The following is an 8,748-nucleotide window of genomic DNA, read 5'->3' as shown; positions in this document are numbered from 1 at the left end:
GACTTTCCAATGTTCGTCCATTGGACTTCTACCTTGATAGTTAGCTATCACACACCACCATTATCGCCTAATTAAAACCACTTGAAACCAACCAATCCATTATTCCATTTATTTTTAAACAAGGTTATAAATAGTGGTATTGTCATACTGACTATACCTTGCAATTATTGTCCTTAGCCAAACCTGAAGAGGTTAGAGGATTCCCATGTAACCATTTACCAAGTTAACTTGGGGGAGTCCCATGTACCCCATAAGTGATCTATTATTATGTTTGATTGGGGGAGTCCCTTATACCCCATAAGTTGTTCATTAACATATTTACTTTGGGGATTCCATTGTACCCCACAAGGAGTTAAATTAAACATAACCATAACCACAAAGCCATTCCATTTAACTATTACAAAGCATTTAATTGAACCATTACAAACCATTTAGGGTTCCATTACCAAACCATACCATGCAATAGTTACATTAAAAGTCCAATAATATAGTAAAAGCATTATCATAGAAATTTTATCAAACATGTTTGGGACATAGTATTTCCAAAACCAAATCCAATTACCAATTAAAAATTCCCATCCAACCAATTATACAAACCACCATTTAAGCATCTAAAAACATAATTAAAATAAGGAAAAACCATAACCAAGCATTTAATACCAAAACCCTAATATATATTTGAAAACCCCAAAACCATGCAATATTATGCCATGACAACATTGTATAAATCATGCCCTTAGGTTGAACTAACAATGAGGGAAAAGTATCTTACCTTAAATTGAGAAGATGACAGAGAGAAATCACCAACACAAGCCTCAAATTGATCACCTTAGTGAAATCCTATCCTTCCTTTACCCAAAAGCCTTTGAGAGAATTGTAGAGTGTTTAAGAGAGTTTTATAAATGTTTAATGATAGAATAATTGGGTAAATAACCTCCTAAGTGGTTTATAAGTCATGGGACCTTAATAGTTTAAGTGGGGAACTGTCCAAATTTCACCCTCTTAAATTGCATAAAAATCCCATTATAAGGTACGTCTATACCATACTAGTCGTACCATACAATACTAGTGGTACCCATCACTCATACCTTAGGCCTCCTCCTTGGACCCAACATAGTTAAACATAGGATTTACCCAAATCAAGTCATACCCAAGCATAGGACTAGTCACTTTGACCCACACCCTTAGCAAAATAGAGTCACAAGAGGTTTGAACAATGTCTACTATACGAGTCTATAGTACAACTCGTACCCTGGGTTATAGTTCATGGTGAGCCACTCATACTCAGATCCAAGTTATTTTACTATGTCTCAGATGAAGTGAAGGAAAAACCCAAATCAAAAGACCCATAACCAACCATACGACTCAAATCAACCCAAGTCATACCCATTCTAGAAACTAATCCAATCCACCACCCAACACTGGTCAACATACGACCAAGGCATACTACTTGTACCCTATTATATGACTAGTACCCATATGTCGTATGTTTTCCAGAACCCAAAAATGAAGAGAATTTTCTAAGGGTACCAAACCCAAGGTGTTTCAGTCTCTCTCATTAAGATCATTTCTCCCCAAATGACGGACAAGGTTGGTCAAACACTAGCATGATTCATTTGCATTATCAAATACTAATCCAACCCTTAACCAAGTTAGAAAATAAAGATAAAAGGATCTATTCTAACCCTTAACTAAGTTAGAAAGTAAGGATGTGATTAAGAACATATACTTTCTGCACGAATATTTGAAGAAAAAAATATGGATATTTGGACTTCATGTCCGCTTCTGCTTCCCATGTAGCCTCTTTCACCTTGTGGTTCACCATAGAACCTTAACTGAGTTCATATCCTTGGTCCATAACTAATGAACCTACTGATCCAAGATCTCAATTGAGACCTTTTCATAAGATAGAGAATTTGATATATCCAATCCTCCCAAAGAAACCACCGAAGAAGGATCACCAAGACACTTTCTCAACCTAGAAACATGAAATACCAGATGAATGGAGGTCAAACTAGAAGGCAACTCCAATTCATACGCCACGTTACTAACCCTTCATAAATTATATAAGGACAACATACCGATGACCGAGCTTTCCTTTTTTAACGAACCACATCACTTCTTCATTAGAGATACCTTTAGGAACACTTTATCCCCAATCTCAAACTCTGTCTCAACGTCTCACATCAGCATAGGATTTTTGGCGACTTTTAGAAACCTTAAGACTATCCCAAATCACCTTTACCTTTTATATAGCCTGATAAACCAATTCCAGACCGAGCATATTTACCTCACAAAGCTCAAACTACCCAATAGGAGATCCACAACTTCTACCATATAACGCCTCAAAATGGGCCATACCAATGCTAGAATAATAGCTATTGTTGTAAGTAAACTCTATCAAAGGTAGATGCTCAACCCAATTGGCACTAAAATCAATCACACATGCCCGAAGCATATCCTACAATGTCTGAATAGTCCTTTCTGCTTGTCCATCCATCTGCGGATGAAAAGCAGTACTCAGACTAACCTTAGTACCCAAACCCTTTTGAAACCACCATCAGAAGTGAGATGAGAACTGCTTACCATGATTAGAAATAATCCAAACATGGACCTCATGCAGCTTTACAATCTCTTAAAGGTACATTGCATAGTCCTCAGCCAAAAAGTTAGTCCACACCAACAAAGAGTGAGTGGAATTTGTTATCCTATCCACAATGACCCAAATCAAATCAAATTAGTTATGAGATCGGGGAAGACTGGTAATAAAATCACTATTGATCCCTTCCCATTTCCATTCCAAAAATTCCATTTCCTGATATAACCCACCAGGCCTCATGTGATAAACTTTGACTTGATGGCACACCAAGCATTTATCCATAAAATCAGCTGCATCCCTCTTCATACTATTCCACCAATGCATTTTTTTCCATTATGATACATTTTTGTCAAACCAAGATGAACAACATAGCATGATTCATGCGCCTCAACCAAAAACCTTTGTCGCAAATCATCGACATCAGGAACAAACAACTTTCCTTGGTACCTCAAGGTACCATCACCACTGATCTCAAACACCATCACCCTTTTCCTATAAATATCACTCTTGATTTTTATCAAGATAGGATCTAGAATTTGCTTCTCCTTGATCTCTACACTAAGAGAAGACTGAACCACTTCCTGAACCATCACACTACCATCTTTGGAGTCTAGGAGATAGAATTTAAGATTAGCTAAGAGTGAATATCCTTCACCAATTCCCACTTCTCCTTTTCCACGTTAGCCAAATCCCCATAGACAACCTGATAAGAGCATCAATAACCACGTTAGCTTTATATGAATGGTAGTGAGAACTCATATCATAGTCGTTAAGAAGATCCAATGATCTCCTCTGCCTGAGATTTAACTCCTTCTGAGTAAACACATACTGTAGAATATTATGATCAGAAAAGATGTCCACATGTACTCCATATAAATAATGCTGCCAGATTTTTAAAACAAAACCATCGCTAAAAGATCTAAATCATGAGTAGGATAATTCTTCTCATGTACTTTCAATTACCTGGAAGCATAGGCACTCACCTTTCTATGCTGCATTAAAACATAATCAAGTCCCACTTGGGATTCATCAAGATAAAACACAAACCCTTTATTACCTTCAGGAAATGTCAAAATTAGAGATAAAGTTATCTTATTCTTAAGCTTCTCAAAAATCCCCTCACAAGCATCTGACTAAGAAACCTTTACCTTCTTCTGAGTTAAATTAGACAATGGGGAAACTATTATCAAGAAACCATCCAAGAACTGCCTATAATACCCAGCCAAACCAAAGAAACTCTGAATGTCGGTTGGAGTCATGAGTCTAGGCCACCTTTTAAACATCCCCACCTTTTGCCGATCTACCATGATCCTCTCAATAAAAATAATATGACTAAGAAAAGTAAAAGCGTTCAATAAAAACACACTTGGAGAATTGGGTCTACTACTTCTGCTCCTTTAAGGTCTGTAACACCACACAGAGGTGATTAGAATGATCCACCTTACTCTTTGTAATACCCCGATCGTTTCTAAAGCCTAAATCTATTTTTAAGTGGATATATATGACTTCCAAAGTGATTGATGTTTAAACCATATTGTATTTCTCTACTTTATACTTTTTTTTTCATGTAGAGCATTGAATAAGTTTTCTATCGATACTAATTTTATTGAGATTCGACATTAGATGAGGGAGTTATGGCCATTTTACTGAATGATGTCGGATTGCCCAGGTTTGACGGTCGACTTAGCGGACCATTAGGTTCCTGGTGGACCATCAAGTTCCCCGTCAAGACAAGGAAGTGACTCCTTTTTTAGGCCATCATGCGACGTCCAAGTTGGTCGACCATCAAAAAGTTAATGGACCGTCAAGGGGTCTGTCAGGTCGAGATAAAATGTCTCATTTATGTCCCTCGAGTGATGGATGACTTAGTTGTCCATCATTTTCCTAATGGACCGTCACTTCGACCGTCAAGTCGAGGCAGAACATTTTAGTTTTGGCACTCGAGTGACAGATGATCTGGTGGACCATCAAGAGACTTGACGAACCGTTATATCGACTATCACAGGCCCCGATCAGTGAATTTTAGCATTTTTAAAAGGGTATTTTGGTCATTTCCACCCCATAAGGTCTTATATATATATATATATACTATTAGAGAATAGCCTTTTATTTTCTCCTTTCCTCTTTCTAGAAACATCTAGAAATTAGGGTTTCTTCCAAAACCCAAAAATTCAATCTTCTTCCAAGAAAATTTAAGAATCTTCCATAGAGATTCAAAGTGATCCAAGAATCAAGCTTTCCTAATTAAAGGAATCAAGAAATTTAGCTCAAGAATGCTATAAACAAGTTTATATCAAGTTTCTATATCTCCAAAATCATAATCCAAGGTATGTGGGGTTTGAACAAGAACACTCCTTTCGTTCTTGTGCCTAAAGATTTAATTTCTATTATTGATTTACATGAATTTGTAAAGTGGGATTACACCTAAAATTCTCTATTAATGATTTATAAGACTTAAGTTGATTAAGTTTGATATTATGATATATTTACCATTATATTTCTTGAATTGAGGATTTATGCTATGAGTGAATATTCTTATTATGAATTGTTGATTTTTGAATGATTCGAGATAAGTTCATGATTTAAGACTTCCATGAGAAGTTGACTATTTAATACATATTGATATTGAACTTAAGAGTCAATAATAAGTCCTATGATGTTTCCTTGAAACTTTTGATATTTGAAATGATTTGATTAGCAAATGTACTTGATATTGAGAAAGATTGTGTTGAGTCGAGTCGAGTTAGGAATCCACAAGATGTTTATAATTTACAGAAGAGATATATATTTATGTTTTGGTTTTTATAAAAGACCCATGAGTTGATATTAATTAAGGTGGGTTTCCTAACGTGTTCTGAGCTGAGTCTCAGAGGATTATTTAGCCCCAAGCAGGAAATATGGTATTTTCGTGAAACTACATGCCACTGTAGGATTAATGTTGATAATTGTGGGCCAAAGGTTAAGTATGGGATTGTGACAATGAGATTGAGGTTTTATTCCCTAGCAAGAGTACAACACCACCGCCAATGTGCGGTTCTCTCATTAAGAGGAAAAAATGTTGGACGCCATGCGACTCACATGGTGTAGTTATGTTGGTTATAAGAAACTCCCACGTCCATAATGATCTAAGTACCATGAGTTAACGAGTCACTCTAAGTCATGAGTCAAAGAGTTTTAGTTGAGTTAAATGATTTATGAGATTTATGAAGCATATGTTATTACTGATAACTTCCAGAAATGATGTTTTAGATAATTCAAGCGAAGAGAGTTGTTATTGTCAGCATGGAAGATTTTCTTATACATTTATGATATTATTTAAAAGGTTGCATCCACCCCCACATACTCAGTACATTCCCAAGTAGTGACTCCCATACTCTTTTGTACTCTATATTTCCTCATGATATAGGTTCACGTGCTCAGTCTCAGCAGTGACAGTGATCCTTAAGTACCTTCATCTACATTTCTACAGTTGGTGAGTCCTTATGGTTCGAGGACCTGTGTCTCTGAATTTGTATTATTAATAAATGGTTATTTACTTTTAGTTTAGTATGATTCAGTTGGGGATCTGTCCCAATGGCTCCTCAGTCTTATGTAGTAGAGGCTTTGTCAGACTAGTGTGCCAACATATACAGAGATTTCAATATTTTATTTGTACAAAATTGTATTACTTCGTATCTCAGTATGTTCATGTCATGTTTATTCTTCCCTACTTTATGATGATTCATGTCGTAGAGAGTTCTGGAAGTGCTGATAGGCTTGGAGGGTTAGCTTAAGGCCATGTGTGGCCTTGAGCACCATGTGATATCTTGGGATAGGTTCTCAAGGCGTTACAAGATTTGTATCATAGCCTAAGGTTTAAGGAGTCCTAGGGAGTCTTACAAGCCGCATTACATAGAGTCTTGATCATCGGTCTATAATACGCTACATCTATGAGCAAGAGGCTACGAGATGTATTAGGAAAAGTTGTTTTTTTCCAAGAGTCTATCGTCCCTATGACTATTTCTCTCTGCTATTAATTCGTGCTCTCTTATGACAGAAAATGCCTCCTCAAAGAGCTCCCAGAAATAAAGAACGACCTCAACCCGTTGATCATTTAGGTAAGACGGTGTCCCATGCTGAATTCTGAGAAGCTTTCCAAGCGCTAGCCTAGGCAGTCACCGCCAACACCCAAGATATTGTTCTACCTCTGCAAGGGAATAATTTTGCTGTAGTCTAAGTTTGTGACTTTATTCGAATAAATCCACCTGAGTTCTTTGGGTCGAAAGTAGGTGAAAACCCATAAATGTATTTAGATGAAGTGATAAAGATCACTCAAATTATGCACGTGACGGAGGAGGAGAGTGTTGAATTGGATGCCTATCGAATAAAAGATGTTGCTTGTGATTGGGTGGAGATGTGGAGGAAGAGTAGAGGGGAGAATGATACTCCTGTGACTTTGCAATTATTCTAAGATGCCTTCTTAGACAGATTCTTTCCCCCGGAGATAAGGGAAGTAAAATTAGAAAAATTTATGAACCTGAGATAGGGCCCCATGATAGTTAAGGAGTATTGCCATAAGTTTAACCAGTTATCTAAGTATGCTCCCAGTATAATGGCTGATTCTAGAACTAGAATGAGTAAGTTCTTGGCTGGTGTATCTAGTTATGTTGTGAAAGAGTATAGATCCACTATACTTAATAAGGACATGGACCTTTCAAGACTAATGGTTCATGCTCAGCAGATCGAAGCAGATAAAGTAAAGGAAAGAGAGAGAGAGTAAGAGAGAATAAGAAAGTTAGATCAGAGTAGCATGGGTATAGTCAGGCTAGATTTTCTAGAGGGATCCGCCCTCAGTTCCAGAGCCATTTTCTTGTGCCAGCGCCTTCATCAGCCAGTACTCCTGCATTCATAATTAGGCCAAAGTAGGGTAATAGGCCTACTATGTCTAGGTCCCAGGATAATATGAGTAACAGAGTTTGTCCTCCCCTATGTCTAAAGTACGGTAGAGACCATCTCGGTGAGTGCTTAGTCGGTCAGAGGGGTTTTTTTACTTGCGGTAAGTTGGGCCACAAGTTCAAGGATTGCCCTTATTCTAGACAGGAGAGCTGCGATGTTCGTCCCCAGAGTCAGGTTATTAGTGCTCCAGCCCCTGTAGTTCATCTTACCTCTCTTCAGGGTACCTCATTTAGTACTGCAGGTGGTCTACACCAGAATTACTTTAATGCTATACCACCCTACCAGGAGTAGGAGGATTCACCAGATGTTGTTATCAGTACGCTTCATGTATTTCATTTTGATATATATGTGTTTTTGAACCCAGGGTCAAGTCTTTTTTATGTGACTCCGTTGGTGGCTGTGAATTTTGAAATTAGTGTAGAAAAGATTTTTGAGCCTTTTCTAGTCTCTACACCAGTGGGTGAATCTATTGTTGCTAAGCAAGTAAATAAGAAGTATCCTATCATCGTCCTTCACAGATTCATATTTGCAGATTTGATTGAGCTAGACATGGTTGATTTTGATATTATTTTGGGTATGGATTGGATTCATTCTTGTTATACATCTATAGACTGTCGTACCCGTGTAGTCAAGTTTCAATTTCCTAATGATCCAGTCTTTGAGTGGTTCAAAAATTCTGTATCTCCTAAAAGTCATTTCATATCCTATCTAAAAGCTAGGAAATTGATATCAAAGGGTTGTATCTATTATTTAGTTTGAGTTAAGGATACTAAGTTTGAGACTCCAACTATTCAGTCTCTTGGTGTTATCGATGAGTTTCCTGATATTTTCCCAGAAGATCTCCCAGGGGTACCTCCCGATAGAGAGATAGAATTCGAAATTGATCTTCTCCCTGATACACAGCCTATTTCTATTTCTCCGTATTGTATGGCCCCCGAAGAACTTAAGAAGTTGAAAGAGTAACTCAAAGATCTTCTTGATAAGGGTTTTATAAGGCCTAGTATGTCTCCCTGGGGTGCACCCATTCTATTCGTGCAAAATAAAGATGGTTCATTGCGCATGTACATTGACTATCGTTAGCTTAACAAGGTCCGAGTCAAGAACAAGTACCCTATTCTTAGAATTGATGACCTATTTGATCAGCTGCAAGGTGCCAGTTATTTTTCGAAAATAGATTAGAGATCCGATTATCACCAACTTAAAGTCAGAGAGTG

The sequence above is a fragment of the Capsicum annuum genome, chromosome 9, assembly GCF_002878395.1.
Source record: "Capsicum annuum cultivar UCD-10X-F1 chromosome 9, UCD10Xv1.1, whole genome shotgun sequence".
In the NCBI taxonomy this organism is placed as follows: domain Eukaryota; kingdom Viridiplantae; phylum Streptophyta; class Magnoliopsida; order Solanales; family Solanaceae; genus Capsicum; species Capsicum annuum.
The sequence above is the reverse complement of the archived record's forward strand: the minus strand, read 5'-3'. Positions refer to the sequence as shown.